The sequence below is a fragment of the Protomyctophum bolini genome, assembly GCF_963924005.1.
Source record: "Protomyctophum bolini genome assembly, chromosome: 5".
Taxonomy (NCBI): domain Eukaryota; kingdom Metazoa; phylum Chordata; class Actinopteri; order Myctophiformes; family Myctophidae; genus Protomyctophum; species Protomyctophum bolini.
In genome coordinates this window covers 23,443,553-23,462,844 of record NC_137866.1, presented here as the reverse complement: position 1 = coordinate 23,462,844, position 19,292 = coordinate 23,443,553, and the positions used below count along the sequence as shown (strand labels likewise).

At 41.2% G+C, this 19,292-nt stretch overlaps 1 long non-coding RNA gene across 1 annotated transcript; it reads right to left on the bottom strand.

Annotated features, from left to right (window-relative positions):
- Positions 1-5,320: 5,320 nt before the first annotated feature.
- LOC308316081 lies at positions 5,321-7,008 on the bottom strand. The gene is made up of 2 exons (XR_013964118.1): positions 6,870-7,008; positions 5,321-5,968 (listed from the first exon to the last, which is right to left on the bottom strand). It is a non-coding gene; the product is annotated as an uncharacterized lncRNA (long non-coding RNA).
- Between the last annotated feature and the right edge of the window lie 12,284 nt (positions 7,009-19,292).

The window sequence follows — 19,292 nt, the reverse complement described above, 5'->3', positions numbered from 1 at the left end:
ATGTTGATTAGTAATGAGTCGGAAGAAAGCCCACGGCCACCAAATCTAATCTTGCATCTAATCTTAATATTTAATAGATGTACATTGTACAGTAAGCGGAACGTTACAATATTTGACATTCATACAGTCTCCTGCAGGAGAGTGTCATGTATGTCATATCTCTAATGGCCACAGTGTGAATGTGGTTAAATAACCTGAATACCAGTGGTTCTCAAAGTGCAGTCCGCGGACCCCCAGGGGTCCTTGAGGGAGTTCCAGGGGGTCCCCAGATAAATGATAGATGGTTAGGAACCAAATGGACCCTTAGTACACTCTCAGAGTTATATTGACATTGAATTTACTATTAATATAAATGTGGGTTCCAGAGATGTAAATGCCATTAAATGTGGGTCTGAGACCTAATGCTTGTCAAACTGGGGGTCCTTGAAATTACAATGTTTGAGAGAATCAGTGCTAGGGCCACCCGTAAAGATCTTCTCTTATCAGGGTCCCTGGCATGTATTTTCAAATGGGGGTCTGTGGGATAACAAGTATTAATGTTGGGGGTCCTTTACATGAAAAAGATTGCTGTACAGTACAGTATATACTTGTTCTTCGTTGGGGCTGCTGGCCTACAGAGTTGCAGTTTTTTGTCCCTGGTGGGACCACTGAACATTAGGGCCGATTCATACTCCTATTTTACCGCTGTTTTGGCGCTGTAGTGCCGAAATGATTTCGGCTCGCCAGAAATTTTCAGTAGCACCGAAGAGACGACTTTAGGACGGTACCCGCCCCCCCGAACCTCAAATGACGTCACATTGTAGGCTCTACAGAGCCGAACCGACTTTTATTCGGCTCTAAAATAGGATTAGTCTTCTACATTGTGACAACAATCACAAGCACCGTCAATAGAATGCATTGCATGGTGCTATTTGTTGTAATGTTGAGGTGTTTCTCTGTTTAGTTTTTTTCATTCGGACAGCATGGACACTGGTCAGTAGTGTTAGCAGTAAGTTAGCACAACTAGTGAGCTTTGTCTATCATTTGTCTGTCTAAAGTTCCATACAGTATATGTCTGAGTAGAGTTGTTCATAGCCACCGAGTGCTTGATAACTGTTGAATTGTCCCTCCTCCACGCATCCCTTTTTGATCCAACCATAAATAGCTTTTGTCAACTTGTCAACCACTGTCTGCACCCCCTCCCTTCTCTTCTCATCCTCTTCCTCGAGCTCTGCCGATGAAAGGAGCAGATGGTTTGTTCAGAGGCTGGTGTCAGCTCCACTGAGTCCTCTGTCAGATCATTTACACCTCCTCCTATCCAATGCCACTCAGCTGTGGAGTTCCTTGCACACTGGACTGCACCACCTGCCATGGGGCTGGCATTATGCAAAAATGCCACTGTTGAAGTTCCAATTAAAAAGAGTCCCAAAGTAATGAAGCAATTATACAGACAATATTGTTAAAGTCTCGAGGAGCCCTTTAGACGGAAATAAACTCATTTTGAGATTATACGCAGGTAATGCAGCATAGACCTATATCCAAATGAGACTTTGTTCCAATTTCCTTTTGTCATATTGTTGCTGCAATGTTCACCCATGAGATGTGCAATACTGAGTACATGGAAAGTAAATGAGTTCAGCTTGAAATCCATGACATTGTAGTAAAACTTCTCTGTTTGAAAAGTTGTTTACTGCTGCAGAAATACTGTGCGTGCTGCCATACAAAGTGCTGTGCAATTGTATTATAATTTACATTGAAGCCGTTATGTTGTGGCAATTAATTTCAGTCGCACCCACGGAGATGTCTGTCCTGCCGACATGCTGCAAGGCGCGCGCGAGAGAGAGAGAGAGAGAGAGAGAGACGGTTTTGTAGGTCTGGTCGCAGTACTTCCAGCATCCAGCCTGTCAGAGCCGTCCGGCACTGCAGTCTCCCTGTCTGGTAAACATAAAACGTATGCCCCTTAGACTCCTCAGACAGACAGGCCTCTGACAGTCCCCTCACTCCCAGCGCCTCCTCATGCTGTGTTGGACGTGGGAGAAACAGACAAGGTCATACAGTGGGCTCTCACAGACAATGAAGTTGAAAACTTCTCATTGGGGTTTTGTCTCATTACATGCCATAGTATGCCCACTGAGTGGGGCTTTCGGTTATTTGATATTCACATTGCGTGGTTATAACTCTTTTGGAATAATTGGTGCATTGCTGCAAACCTATGAATTGTGTAGCTCGATGTGACCAAAAAGTCTAAGGTGAGATAGTACTGTATGTTGGATGTTGTGACACTGCCACATACATTTGTGAAGAAATGTATTTCCTGTCCTGGTGAGTATTGAAAGAAAATGAAACATACTGGGTGTTAACAAGGGAATATATTGGTTAAAATTAGGGATGTCCCGATACACATTTTTCATTTCCCATCCAAGCCCGTACCACAATTTCTGTGTTAACCCATTCTGACCTGAGATCAGATTCATACGAGGTTTCCCCTGGACACACACTGGTCTGATTAACCCATTCTGACCCAAGATCAGATTTTGAAAATGTCAGTCGTTCTTCGATTTTTCAAAAATAGCAGACCTACAAGCTCGTAGCGCGCCACTCGGTGGCGCGCTATGAGCTTGTAGATCTGCTATTTTTCAATAGCTAAAGCATAACATTATGCTAACACTAAAATGGGTTCCCGTTCAGAATGGGTTAACCGATGCCGAATATCGATATCAGAGAATGACATATACAATAATAAAAAAAGAAAAAATATCTTATTTTGAAGTCCACCTACTGAGAATAGTGTTTATACTAGCTATATATCTCGTGTTGTGTTATAGCAGACTCCTCACTGCACTTGCAGTTTGGGCAACTCGATAGCAAAATCCACATGTGCCAACATTTTATTTACCTGCCATAGTGTCAACCCCATACCCCTGTGACGGATCAGTGGTTAGACTGGCATATTCGCCGATACCGATATGACCGAGAAAAGTTTGGTCAAGGAACATTTCTGAGCGTTTAGCTGACTTGAAGTTGGGTGAGGAATATATATATATTATTTTTTACTTCTTTATGACTTTATGGATTACCGGTACTTGATTTTTGTCTATGAATAATATAAATGGCATCTTTCCTGCTGTGGGTCTTGAGGTCTAGCTTCTTTTTCTTTTCTTTTTATTTGGGCTGGTGACGGGTGCATGGTCCAAAAGCTGGAAGTTCTCGCCTTTGGCCCCTCAATAGGCCCTCGCAAAATTAGATTTCAGCATCTCTCTCTCACAAATGACTGCTAAATGCTATTATAAAACTGTTATTCCCACTCAAGTCTTGTGTAACAGCAGTTGCACTGGTAGTAGCCTAGGCCTACTGTAATAATACCGGTATATTACTATTAGGTACAGCCGTCAATTGAATGGACACTTTCCATTTGCTGTCACAAAGACAGGACCATGTAGCCTACACTGTAACACTTTTACAGGTAGCATATATCACATTTAGTGAGGTTTATTGCTAATATTACATGACATTACAGCAGCATGACATTGCTGGCAATTAGTGAACGCTGCTGCTTGTGTGTGTGTGAAACTGTCACATTATCATTCCTCAGCTGCAACAATTAGGAGGCTGAAGAATCAACATTTCGCAACAGGGAACAGAGTCTGTGTTCTGCAGCTGTATACCTTTTTTTCCCATCCGACTTCTTAATGGCATGCTATATACTGCTCTGCTCTTACCTGCATGTGGTCTCCCCAAAGCTTTTAGTTTGGAGTAAACTGATGGGGAGAAGACCGGCAGTATTAATTAACAGATTGGTCCAGTCCAGTGACCGCTGGCCGTTTATTCGATTTGCTGGCTTGCACAGAGTTCTGTTTTATCAAGCCGCCAATCGGTATACAAGCAAATAAAAACAATCGCAATGGGGAAAAATACAATATTGTAATTTTCAATTAGTTTGAAAAGCATTCCTCTTGAATGCTTTGGCCTGTTCACACAGTATTGATATTCATGGAACCTAATCCATTCTCAAGTTTGTGTGCTGTGCTATCAGGTAGCAAGTAGCAACATATTCTACCATTCTTATGTGGACATTGCGTGTGAGATATAGGCCTACCGTATTAGTAATACAGTAGAGCATAGTTCAGATGTTTGCCTCTTTTCCCTGATAAAACCTTACCAGACTGACAGACAGTATGGGAGCATCCTTGGTGTGTACCATTCTCATACTCCTCACTGTGTTTTTGTGTTGCCTGACAGGCCAGCATTGCTGTCTGTACAACAATATCAGTGCACATGAAAGCCTGTCATTGTTTAGCTGCTCAAAGTCTTCATGAGGCATATGGTAAACTAATCCATGTCATGCCAATGAGAGCAAGAGGGTGCATTTATGTTTATATGAAAGGACCCACAGGCACAACCATAGGCCAAAAGTTTGTTGCCCTTCGCTTTGGTATTATTGTTTAATCTCTAAAAAGGTCCCCAAAGGGGAATTGATTGAATGGAACCAAAACAAAATGCCCCAACATCGTAGGGCCACATTCACATCCCACTACTATACTGTATATCGCCTGTCGGGTGGAAACCTCATGTGTTCAGAACTGTTACTTTTGAGGATTCAAATTTAAAAAATGGCAAAAGCAGCAGATCTACAAGCTCAAAACGCGTCGCTTCACACCAAGTTTTGAACTTGTGGATCTGCTTCTTTTGTGTGATTATTTAGTATCATCAAGTAGGGCATTAAACCCCAAACGTTTTTATATGGAGTTAAAAGGTTTCTGCAACAGTGATGTGACAAATGTATGCAGATTTTTCTGTGTACCGCTCTACTTATTCAATGTCCTAATTTGCTCTTTCAAGCTTAGTCACGACCAGTTGAAAAGCCCTGCATGACTTTGAACTTTAGAGAGAAATGTTTGTTTCATGGAACAAGCGTTGCATCATCATGGAATCAATCATTATTGCAAACTTGTGTGGTTTGAAAATGGAATACTATTAAAATGAGAACCCCTAGCAACAGGCAGACATGAGACATTTGTGCTTGACCTATACCTCTTGTGCAATAATGGAGAAATTGTAGCAGGGATATTGCTAAGATGCATATCTTGAGCAGTAGAAAAAAAGGTTTAATGACATTAATAGCACAGGCCATGTTTATATAGCCTATTCGTAAAAGATCTCGGCAGATTCTCTATTGTACAGTTAAACAGAATTTGATGAACTGTAAAGGTTGTTTGTGTGGGCTGGTCGGCTAATGAAAAAATCATGCTCTGGGGCCGAGGGCCACAGTATTGATGTGGGTGGTGCATTGGTTACATGTAAATTATGGAACTATACTTGTAGAAAGACAACACACAGGTCACACGGTCAGGCAATTTATTCATGTCACTGAGTTGCTGTAGCTAGATGAATAAAATATATGCACAAATACTGTACATTCTGTACATGTCGGGTGTTACTATAGTAACTCCTGTAGTAATTGTATTTATCAGATTGATTGAATACTTGATTAGACAGAAATGTAAACGGTACAGACAGTCAAACACTTGGTCTAAAAGGATAACACCAAAAAAGTCCATGCAGTCTTGTTTCCATTCTTCCATCCAGTCTATGTATTCAATTCATAAACATGACACACAAATAAATCAATATCATTATAAAATATGGTATCATACGGTATGTGATTACATATCAATTACTGTAGCCTACATACACATTCATTTTTGATAAAGGACATCATTATCATACAGCAATATCAATCTTCAATAATACAAATATTATCATAAGAAAACATGATTTTAACAGGCCATATCATTTGCCCTGGGTTGGGTATCACGTTGATGTCTTGATCTCCGACTTGGATGACGTCTGACAGTGTGACTGCCGTGATGCTATATCTCCATGACTCTTACTCTTCACACCACTGAAATCTGGTCGAACAGATACAGACTCCGGTGGAATGAAGGATAGAACACATGGAATGGCCTCGCTGGTCGCTCGACAACATTGCCTGAATGACAATAAACATGCAATGTACATAATGGTGAACACATTTCATCAGCTTTGTTGAACTCCAGTCCCTGCATTTCCCCTTTCACATACAAATGTACAGTACCAATAGTGTTTTCTGCACACACGGAGTACTACGGTACCTATATATATTATGGAAAACCTTAAACTTTCCATGTTAGATGCTAGAAGTGAATCAGACCCATGATGTACCTGGTGCAGAGTAGGTATGGAACTGTATGATTTATGAGAAAGCATGCGAGGGAGAGAGGGGGTGGCAGGGAGTGGATCTGGGAGGGGGGGACCTGCGGGCCGCTCCCTATACACTGGAGTCTGAACCTGAGCTTTTTGCGAGACCAGGCCTGCCCTGCTCTGTGGCTCCAGGGCTTCAGGCTGCCGTTGTGATCCTGGGCTCTGGCACAAAATCGCAGGCCTGAGCCAACAGCAAAGCCACTGTTTAGTCATCTCTCATGCCTTCCCCCAGCCAAACACTGCCACCACCATGGCCTACTGTCTGTCTTCCTCAGAGCCCCCGTTGTGGGGGGAAAAAAAACGCAACAATAGCTCAACAATGGCCCTCTGCTCACGCCCTACACATGCAGAGACGTGTTGATATAGATACCTTTCCCGTTTTCGTGCACTTATAGAGCTACTACACGCAAGTTCATGTAACCCCACCCTGCACCACCCAGGAGACTGTTGCAATACATCTTAAAAAAGTAGCTACTTGTGCTTTCTTTGTCTCCTCACAAAAACGAAATATCCTTTTGAAACATTTGCAATGGGTTATCATTATAGATTGAAAACATAAATAAGAAATCTCTTGTCTTGCATTTCAAATATTAAGACCCTTCTCCCGTGCATGCATGGATGTCTTACCTGGTTTTAAATGTGCCTCTTACCTCTTTTGCCGTTTGATTTCCCTATAAGCAAGCAAACACCGGTCTGAAAAGCAAAAAAAATCACAATATTCAGAGGATAAAAGATTCTTGGAAGTGCCCTGCCGATAGACAAGAGTGTCACATCACTATCCTCTTCCCCTCTGACTTTTTTCTCTACCTGACTCAGGTATTGGCATTTTAGAGTACTGTGAGGACCAATGGGACGCTAGCACCCGAGTTGGACCGTCCCTCTTCTTGGCAAGGAAAAAAAACCTAAAGAAAAGAAAAAAGAGCAGCCACACCCTGCAATGTGGCATTGTTTTATGCCCCAGACTTGGTGTAAGAGAATTCTAAAGTCTAAAATGAAAATGAATGTTCAAAGTGAATCTAGTGTAGCAACAGTTACCGCCATGATTTTTGAAAAAGAAACAGAAATACAATAACTTAAACTACTAAAGGTTTTGAGACATGCCATTGGTTTCATTACATGGAAGAACCCACAAAGGAATCAACAACGTGAAACAAGGGCATAGCATCCAATACAGCTGCCCTCAATATGTCAGCTGCAAGGCCCTAGTGGTCATTCAAACCGTTTGATGGGCTAGACTTTAGAGTCTGGCTCATCCTCCAGAGGTTTCTACTTTCTTCATTAAGCTGTAGCGTTTGTTTTGTTTCAGAGCCCTGCTCTACTCGTATCAATTCAATTTTCATAACAATATTTGAAAGATAATTGCCTACCATTTCTACTCTTTGTAATTAGTCACATCACTGAATGGTCTATCTCTCAGCAGCAATCATCCCTAGAATTACTATAATCCGCATGGAACTGTGATATTAACATAATATTTCCACAGTGAAGTTGGCTGTATCTGCCTTTAGGCTATGCATGCTGTATCTTTTTTTTTTTTTTTTTGTAATAACCATCTTCTTAAAATAATACAAAACCGTATGCCTTCTTAGCAAAGTCCAACATTGCTGGTGGTGCAGTGTGCACTGTAGCTTTCTGATAAATCTCATTCTTTCAGAATTAAATGGGGAAAAAAAGGGCGACACCCAACATCCCTCAGCGTGAAAAGGTTGTGGCTGGGTGAAAAGCATTCCTTCCCTGCACAATAGAGGGGCCAGGGGGTGCCAGGGGGATGGGATCAGGGGGGAGAAGAGTATACCGGCACATTCCTGAGGTCTAGAGATGCAGCCATGCAGCCTCACAGCCTCACCTGACTATATTTCTCCCGAGAGCACATTCATTTGAGCCCAATCTTCTTTATATGTGATTTTATTGACAAGGACACCAATATCTGTGAGTTATGAGCTGTTGTTCTCAGGAGACAGACTGGGTTATACTCCGGTATCCTGTGTGGGCCTTGATAGGTCTGGACAGTGCGGCCTGTCGAGGGTAATCTCTGGGAGCATGGCGGGGGTGACAGCTGAAAAACGAGCCTCTAAAAGCACTCAGATCTTAGGCTCTCTATCTGGCTTAGTAACTGCAGGAGGAGTGAGAACTTCACCCGAGTATTTCATGGTCGCATCGGCCAGTGATTCTCAAGCTTTTGAATTTGAAATGCCTTACGCCGCTGACCGCTTTGGACCCCGATCTAACTTTTAAATCATCAATGTTTGCGACCGAAGGTCGCAATTAACTATGGAATCATGTGTTTTTTGTCACTCAAAATCCCCATACATGGGGAAGCCTCCATATATTTGTGCCCAGGTCTCGTGCCATCACTATGACATCATCAGGGATGATAGTAAATCAGGGATCATAGTAAATGCGACTTGCTGTCGCAATTAAGCCCATATATGGAGATCCCTGATGTCATCAATATTAGTGTATGCATATGTCAGAACCTGTTCTGACATTCCATTATGTTGATCCTTCCCCATCCATCCTTTCCTATTCGATGTCTCCCTTTTGACTGATACCTGTCCATTTAAACTCTACACAGGCCTGCCCCAAAGTTATTTGTGCAGCCGTTCCTGATAGCCGGCGAAAACTAAGAGTTCTCAACAGGCCCGAAAATTAAGTCCCAGTCCTACCTGGGCCCTCATCAAACCCTGTACACTCAAGATACTGCCCCTGCTGTCACCCTTAGATCTCCATACGGAGCTGACCTGTTATATGACATTCCATATGTTGATCTGACCTCATCAAACCCTGTACACTCAAGACACACTCCATATATGGCCAGTGCTTCTCGCCCTCGGGGCCAGTCTTACTGGTAATTTAACTCTGAGAGTTTACAAATGCTACCAAATGGACGCATTGGGTCCATTTGGTTCCATTTGTACACTCTCCGAGTTATAGACCCGTAAAGTCCATTTTGACCCCTGGAGGCCCCGGACCCGATGTTGAGAACCAGTGGCATAGGCCATCCTCCATGAAGTCTATAACCAGCTACTGCTGATCATAATACTGTACTGTAGGCATATCACACTGTGGATTGTCTGTCCTGTCCTGTCAGCTGCAGTGTACTGTATATCAAAAGATATTGTGGTTTGTATTTGTGGAGCAGACTATTTGTAAGAAATGTTGGTTCCTGATTTACCTACCATAAATCATACACGTAGTCACGTACATGTTTGTTTCTGCGAGCAACCACCGCGGTCAAAAGTACTGAGATGTTGTGGGGAGAGCACTGACCCATGCAAGAGAAAGACGTGTAGAATAAAATAGGCACTACGCTCCTAGAAGGCAACACAAAGAATGAAGGCTCCGTCTGAACACGTCACTATGAGGAATGTGTCCTCCCTTCAGGCGCTTTACACTCTGATTTATTTAAAGTCCCAAGATACCAGATCAGCAAACTGCTATTTATGCGTATGAGAAAAATGTTGCATACTGTAGAGAAGAAAATTGTGTTTACGCTGGAACTCAGCAAAATTAGCTTTGCACTGTTGTTGTTCTGTTTGCTCTTGAATTTGATATTCTGTTTGTTTTAGAGAATTATTTGTACACAAAAGGCAATTTAATTGTAACACATTCTTAACAGTTCAAGGGACCAGGACTAGGACATGATTTGTGACTTAGAAAATGAACAATCAACATTTTTAACTTCAGTGGACTTCAAGGCCTATGTTGGACCACAGGTCAATAAGGTCATAATCTGAATGGTGTTAGTTTCCACCACTCTACATTACATGGCATTTAATTAAAAAAATGTACATTATTTGAATCCCTCAACGAAGGAGAGGTAACAGGATAGTTATTGGCTTATACTACATTTATCCCATAATGAGATCCTTGTCGATCATTAACTTGCAAATCGGTCTAACCTACTGTGAGTATGGTACGAAGCAAGGATGCACCTGAACGGCATTTTGTCCCCCAAAGGCATACAGTTTGAGCTCAACTCACTGCACTCTCTGCAGACCCACCCCTTTTCTGCATGCCCCTCCCCCCCCCCGTGACATCATGTGGCAGCCACAGTGGGCGCCCCTCACTTCACACAAGTGTGATTTTATTATTTACCTTTGTTTCACCCAACTGCTGAATGGTTTTTCTGAACCAAAGGTTGGTTGTAACCTTTAACATGAACCATGTTTAACACAGAGTATGTGGAAACTAACCTAGCCCGGCCGAAGGCGTGGCCGAGACTATGATTTTTGATTGTCTAAGATTTACTTCTACCTGGCTTGGTTGAGACCTGTCTTCCGAGGAATACTTTTTTCTTTTGTTTACTTACATTTTTCTGAAAATGGATTTGAGCTTTTCATTACAATACTAGCTACATTATCCATCTCTCCAAACCCATTCAAATGAAATAAATTCACAAATGTAATTCAGTCATTTTTAGCCTGTGTGGCAGACACAATCTACAATAATAGCACAAGAAAGTTTGTATGGCATATTGCAGCTTACCCTATAATTTTGTCTATCAAACGAATGGCACAACTGCAGAAAGGATGGCAAACTACTGCTTAAATATACCTATTGAGTCAATTTATAGGATAATCAAAATGCAAATTATAGTGGTCTATGCTCTATGTTAATTTGGTAAGCTGCAAAGTGAACAACATTACATACATTTCTCATAAATGTTTAATGAGGCTGTAGTAAAAACTGATTGTTTATTCATGAATGTGTCATGAAACATGTAATAAGCCAACTATGTGCAATGCAAAACGGCACAGTCAATATTACCAAAGCCAAAGATATTGCTCTCAATTTTGGCCCCGAAAACCCTACCCCATAACATGTTATTAATAATTAAACAAAGATTTTCATATTGAGATGATGGCATTGGTTTGGAGGCAGTTGACATTTACCGTGATTTGAATGTTTATGTGCTGTGTGTGTGTGTGTGTGTGTGTGTGTGTGTGTGTGTGTGTGTGTGTGTGTGTGTGTGTGTGTGTGTGTGTGTGTGTGTGTGTGTGTGTGTGTGTGTGTGTGTGTGTGTGTGTGTGTGTGTGTGTGTGTGTGTGTGTGTGTGTGTGTGTGTGTGTGTGTGTGTGTGTGTGTGTGTGTGTGTGTGTGTGTGTGTGCGCGTGCGCGTGTGTGTTTCCGCTCCGTGTGAATTCACACAGCTCTTTAGCCTGTGGCTGTCCATAGGTTGTTTCAGTTTCACGCTCCTGATCTCCCCCCCCCCCCCCCCCATCTCTTTCTTTGACTGTGTTGAAAGAATAGCAGATCTATAAGCTCACAACGTGTCAGCATGTAGATCAGCTATACTCGGTGCACAACACAGTTGTAAAACGAAGTATACATTGGGCTTATCAGGCTTCATGCCTCTCTGTCCCTTCCCTGCTTCCTCACTCCATCCCTCCCTTCTCTCCTCCTCCCTCCCTCCCTCCCTCCCTCCCATTCTCTCTCTCTACCTTGTGGGAATCTGATGCCTCATTGACTGAGCCCGTTCTGACTTGCCTGGGCAGGAATGCACCTACCGTCTAATGCACTTTTATGTTCAAGCAAATTGACAATGAAGAGTACCATCATTTTTGCAGCATAAATATTTCATTCCCCATTTGGATGCAGATTCAAGATGTCACGCCCAGAATACAAATGGGCTCTCGGGCTGTCTCTTGGACCCTGTGAGAATATGATTTGTGCTCTATGGGAGTGCATGTGTGTTTGAAAATCTGTGTGTGTGTGTGTGTGTGTGTGTGTGTGTGTGTGTGTGTGTGTGTGTGGAATATTCATGTCTGATGTCTGATTAGGTGTTATTGGAAATCCATGTTTCATTGTAGAAAAACAAAATAATAACACTCTAGGTCATGATCAAATTGCTGTTATTGTTTCGTATAAGCAGTGAATGAGTGGATATATGCACACAGACAAAATCCTCTCTGGGCTGGAAATGTGTTGCAATAGCTCCTCATTGGAAGCCAAATCAAACATATTGTAGAACTAAAGTATGTGTCGTTTCTCAGACAGGCACTGGGTTCCCGGGGGGGGGGGGGGGGGGGGAGAGAGAGGTCAACTGGTTTAGATTCACCTTTTGACAAACGGACACTAACCACAACATCTGGCTAGCTAGCCCGTCGTTTAACCTTTCAACCTGTTTTGGCCATGCCATTATTAGGGGCGAAAGAATACTTTCTAGAATAGCTAAGATAGCAAATGTACAAGCTCACAACGCATCGTGTATACCATTTTGAGCTTGCAGATCTGCTACTTTTTGTCCAATGCCTGGCTTTTGAAATTGCGTCATATGGCAGCCGAGTCTATGGACTTTTAATGTTTGTTTAGGGCACTGCCATGACGATGTGGTGAGACGTGGTGTGACCAATATAAATACATCTTACTGATTTCGCTTTGTGTGTTTGTGTGTACCACATAGTGATGATTTGTTTGTCTTAGCACGGAATGTGAGGATACAATAACACGTAACATATATAGTGGCAGTGAATCTGCAATGAATGAAAGTGTCTTCTAAAAGTCAAAATGATGCTTCATTTCAACATTACCATCACATGACGTGTGATATTTTCTTTTGAGTGGTGCAACGTACCACTCCTATAGGGAGCTTTGTGTGTCTCTGGCTGGCTGGGTCCCTGTCTCCGAGCACGAAAATAGTGCTTGGTTGGTTTTCATCACCAAGTGTCTTTGTTGCGCAGCCTAACACACACACACACGCACACACACACACACACGCACACACACACACACACACACACACACACACACACACACACACACACACACACACACACACTAACTGTATATATGATGTTTTTTGGGTGTGACCGTACAGTACAGTAGAGGGACCCCCACACGGTAACTCTGTCATTTCTCAACCGTTTCGGACACAGGGCTGCTCGCCGGAACCGGCCCGGCCCCCTGGGGGTCTGGATGTTCCGGGGATCCACGGGGACACCCACACGGTAACTCTGTTGTTTCTCAACCGTTTCGGACACGGGGCAGCTCACCGGAACCGTGCCGGCACCCCTGGGGCAGCGGGCGCGTTAAGTGGCTAACATGCGGTAGTACGAGAGGACAGTCATGTGTGTGTGTGTGTGTGTGTGTTCACAACCTCACCTCTACCTAGCACACTGCCTAGGCTTGCATAGAATTCAGGTGAAGATGTGTCTCACTTTGCCCCGTCTGGCTGACTCACATGGGAGTACTATTGCTAACTTGTTGTTTCTGCTATTAACACAGATCCAAACTTAAAATTCAACCAAAACCTGTTATTACAGCAGGCCTAGCCCACCTTGTGGTACATACCTTTACCCCAATCCTACTCTGCAAAACCCTGCCGAGTGTTGATTTAGCTATTGAATGTAAGCATGAAAATAGATTAACACTCAAGATTCTCCTGTGTCTTTTCCAAATGAATCTGCTGTTCCACCTAAACACAACAGACTGAACGGGGTCAGTTAGGGCCAATTTGGATTCCTCAGCCTCTCCACACAGTCAGAAGTTAACCCATTTAAGACCTAAGTTAAAAACATTCACTTTGAAAGAATATATATTCAAAGATTTGCGCCCCTTTTTTACGATTTTTCAAAAATAGCAGACCTACAAGCGAGTGGCGCGCGAGCTTGTAGATCTGCTATTTTTCAATAGCTAAATGATAAAATAATGTTTAAAACACCAAAAGGGGTTCCCGCCCAAATTAATCCACAGACAAAACAAACCGTAAAAAGGTGTGTCATTCAGACATTGCTCTCATTTCACAGTTTATTCCGGCCCCCAAATGCTAAAAGGCAAAAGCAAGGCAGGAGCGTTGCTTTGCTACGGTACAGGACTCTATACATCCCATCCAAAGTACTTATTGGGATTGAGCAGTGCACTATAGTCCTTCGTACAATAGTAGCTGCTGCTCCACATTGGCTCAAAAAGAGTGTAATAGTGCATTAACATGCAGGCACGTGCAAAGATACACAGCATATTTGTTGCTTTGTCACTGTGTTTCTCACACAGTCGTCGATGTCATCAGGCGTGTCAGAGGAAGTCGAGTTCCACAAGCGTCGCTGAAGTGGCAATAATCACGATAAAGCACACCCTTGAGCGATATACAACTAAGATATTCGATAGAAATGTATACATAATTTTTAATGCCAGATTAGCCACTACGACCGCAATGTACCCATGCAGACTGCTAGCCTAGCCCCATGCTGGCTCTGCTCTGCGCGACTCCGTCCCATCATTCAGCACAGCAGCACAGGCAGTATCTGGAAGTTGAACCCAGCTCAACTTCAATTTGTAGCTTTGTATCTTTTGTAGCAGCTACAAACGTCGGATTTGCTTTGTTGCTTCACGTTGCTACAAAAATACAGGCTATACAATTCTTTTTTACAGTTAAGAGGATTACTATTATTGCTTAGCTAGCAAAAGCACATAAACACCACATTCTACTGTCACAGTGTTCAATGTGAGATGATCTTTTATCAGACAAGTTCATGTCTACCATATGGATTATACTGATGGGAATATTTCCACCATTATACTTGAAAGGACTGTATTAAAATAAAGACTATGATAAATAAGGAAAGGCTTCGATAGCAGAGAGCTAGAAGCTCCGGAACACCGGAACTGTATAAATACTTTTGGAAGTAATCTAATTACAATAAATACTCTTCACTGGAATAGAAGCAGAAGGCTGGTAACTTTACAGAAATGGTTATAAAAACCTTTTGAACTATAATGAGTAAAAGTCAGAGTATTACAGAGTTAACCAAAATACCTTAGAATGAATTTGACAGACACAAGGAAGACAATTTCAGACAAGCAGAGCTAGGAGGGGGTTCAATCAGATATATTCATATTCACCATTGTATTGGGAGAGAAGAAGGCATGTAATCCGGACAGCGTTTCCACAAGGATCTCTGACCATGTCCAAATTGAACATGGTTAATATAGCATACCGTAATCAATACACCGGAAAATGTGTTGAACAACAAGGTCAATAAACATATTTGTTTACAAATGGACAGATAATGCAAGACGTCACGAATATTGCATACAGGAACTATCTCACGGGGCAGAGATAGTCCGGACATGCAATATCAGTTAGTGGAACCGGGGGACAGGGCATAACGTCATTGAGTGCAGTTTGCAGTCTGTTAGAGCGAATACTAACTTCAAGGGCAAAAACACAGAGGCTGGGTGTTATGGCAAACGGAAACAAAACAATTCTTATCTACCAACGCTAGCTAGGAGAGCAGTGTTACTATCTAAACTCTGGCGGGGCCAGAACCATACTATTTTACAGTCAGTGGGACAGCGTGACATCAAATGTCAGTCACAGGGCAATGCATAATCCATAATTTGGCAAGACCATAGGAGACACCGGGTCATAAGATTAAAAGGGCAAAGGACTCATGACCATCACCCACAAAACCACAGAAAATACCTAACAAGATCCATCGCATTTGTGGGCGAAGGGTCATGTGACCTTTGACAATACCATATCCTCAGGGGGAAAACTTACTTTTTACTATGAATCAAAATGGAACAGAATGGCAAAACCTGGAACGAAACAGGAACAATGAAAAATAAAAAACACATTAATTGACTGGGCTAGGCACAAAATCCTTATTTAGATGGTACGGTGGGCAAGAGAGAGAGAATGGTTTCCTCTCTGGATGATGTCTTCGGGGTTCGATACCCAGCAACCGGTGCAGCCTCCAGGCCGGCAACAGTGTTCGTTAGAGCTCGTCTTCGGGGTCCCCTCGGGACCCAGCAACAAATGTTCATTCTCACAATCAGCTCGTGGTCGGAACTGCTGCGAGAGTTCTTTGGACAGTCAATCAGCTCATGGTCAGAGCGAACTGTCTGCTTTAGTTCTTCTTCTGGCTCGTGGTCGGAGCCTATTCTTCGCCCCTCCCCCCCCCTGTATAGGTGACCCGACATGAACTTAGTTTCTCAATGTACAGATACAAACGGGAGAAAACTGGCTGGGTGTCCTATCAGTATCATAGTTCTTGGAGAGGGGAAATGGGGTACTGTGATGGTGAGGCGCTCCTGCGCGATGTTCAACAATGTCTTTGGGGATGTCCCTTCGTACCATATAAAGGTCAAATATAGAATCAAATGGATTCTGGTGAGATTTAATGCCTAATTCAATCAATATGATGGTAAAACCAAAATAATAAAATGGAGAAGGAGATGTTCCTATATTAAACAATTTAAGGTCAAAGGGGTGGTTCTGGGATAATAGGTTATGTTTATGGGGAAAATAAAGGTTAACTGTTTACAGGGAGAGATATTCCAATTTAGGGGAAATATGAATCAAATATGAAATTTAAAATAATCCAAATATGATGAGATGGGATAATGAATCATAATGGAATGAAATTTAGATTGACCAAAAATGGGATAATTCAGTTTAAACAATTTATGTAATGGGCTTACTATGAAATGAAATGGAATGGTTAAAACCTTTTTATTAAAAGTAATACAAAAAGTCAATTAAGTCAAATGTCACCTGTCTACCCGTCAGGATAAGCGAGCAATCAGTCAATGTCCGGTAACTATCAGTTTCCTGCTGTCAATGCTGAGGGAATAGTTGGTCATATCTGTCTACTGGTAGTAGAGGAACATGGTCTATGTTTGTCAGTCAAAATAAAATCAGTACATATTAAATCAAATCAAATCAAAATTACCTAATATTTATTTAATTGTGGGGAGAAGGGAATATTTCAACTAATATTTTATTCAATAGAGGGGAGAAGGGATGATTAATCTAATATTATTCTACTATTAGGTAGAGAGAGGTAAATATTAGGGGAACATGGCTTGGGAAGCAGAAATTAGCAAACAGAAAAGAAAAACATTTAATAAACCACATACAACAAATGTCTGGTGAAACGTGAGTGGAATAACTTTGTTCCATATGGAAATCTATGGGCAACTGATTAGGGCAGACTGTTCTGGGGGTTGGGCCTAACCATAGTGAATTCAGACGGTTCTGAGTTGGTTCGGGATCAAGTGGCAAACCTTGAAGGAATGTCGACGTCCACAACCACAAATGAAGACCAGTCAGACCAGCAGAGCAATCTCCCTCGTATTTTGTGGAAGTCGAAATTCCGTGGTTTGTCCCTTGACCACGACCACGCACAGAGATCCGTATCTGAAGATAAAACATAAAAACAAAGAACAAACTGGTGAATGAAATGAAACAATAATTCTGACAACCCATTATCAAACTGGTTCATACACCTGCGCATGTACACTGGGCAGGTGAAAGGCAGAAAGAGAAAGGTATCTTAAAAATAAATATGATTTATTTCTCCTGAGCACTCTTCCCATCGCATTTAGGGCGTAGGGAGATCGCCGAAGGAGGAATAAGAATATTAAATGATAAACAAACTGGGTCTTATCAAAATAATAAATACTTAAATACTTATATACATATTTATATTTCTCCTACGCGTTCCTCAAACATGCTTTTTTATGGAGGGAGGGTATTTTAGAGAAACAGATGTTCCCCCAATCTACGCATATCACAGTTTATAGCACATTGCAGAACTACCAAGGAGAATGATACCATATCCTGAGAGAGAGAGAGAAAAAGTCAAAGAATTGTTTTAAGATCTATATATGAATGACTGATTCTATGACATGTGGACTTAAGATATATATGAACGACTGATTTCTATTCATATAGTAGTTTGCTATTCAAACCCTATGAGATGCTGGGTTTAAGATATATATATGAACGACTGATTTCTATTCATATAGTAGTTTGAACGACTGATTTCTATTCAAACCCTATGAGATGCTGGCTATAAGATATATCTATATGAACGACTGATTTCTATTCATATAGTAGTTTGAACGACTGATTTCTATTCAAACCCTATGAGATGCTGGTTTAAGATATATATATGAACGACTGATTTCTATTCATATTAGATGCATAGATTAAGATATATATATATATGAACGACTGATTTCTATTCATATAGTAGTTTGAACGACTGATTTCTATTCAAACCATATGCATACACAGCAAATGCCAGGAGAGAGAAAAGTGAGAACCACAGAGAAAATAGAAAGCCGGTTTGTCTGTGAAATCGAGTAGCGCTACAGGAATTCAACAGTCCACCAGCTAGCAAGAGAAGTATTGGTACTTAAAACAGGATATGGTATTTTTCCTTCTTTATTTTTTTTACATAAAATAATAGAATAATAATATTTATATTTGTACTTCTCGTAACCGTTCTTTAACCGTGCACATATCACCTTTATATGGAGGGAGGATACATATGAAGAGACACATGTACGCATATACACAGTTTATAGGGAGGGAGAGCACATCTCCGAACGACCAAGGATAAGAGAGTAAAGTACAAAAAAAAATAGAATAATAATCACTATTATAATAGGGAACTTGTTTTAACTAATTGAGTGAGATATCAAGACTAACTGTGACATCTGCTTTCTTGTTCTAGGTGATAAGTTGGTGTTAGTACTATGGACTATAGCACCTGAATTGTCAACATAAAGAAATAAATAAATAAATTCAAATTCAAAATGAAATGAAAATGAAAATGAAAATTTAAAAATTTAAAAATTTAAAAATTTAAAATAAAATTCAAAATAAAATTTAAAATTAATTTAAATAAATAAATTAATAATACTGGGAAGTTAACCTAACTTAAAAATGAAATATTAAATGTTATTTAGTTGTATTTTGGTAGAATGGAGGCTATACTTGAGAAATGGTGGAATCGGAGTCTGACAGTAATTGTCGTCACGATCCTATATTTCTTAATAATGTAATATTAAATGTAGAAATTAGTGGAGAGTTGTAACCAAATGTAAAGTGAAATGTTCCTCACTCACGCACACATGCAAACACAGAGAGAGAGAGAGACCCAAAACAGGCCCATACAGACACAAACATACATGAAGCGAGATGGAGGTTCTCTGTTGAAATAGGATAAAGTGAAATTTGTACTAAGGCCATTAAAAATGTATGAAATGCAGTAAAAACTGTAAAAATACCAAAATTTAAATGTGCATTTAGGCTCCCTGACTATCATTTGGAAATATGA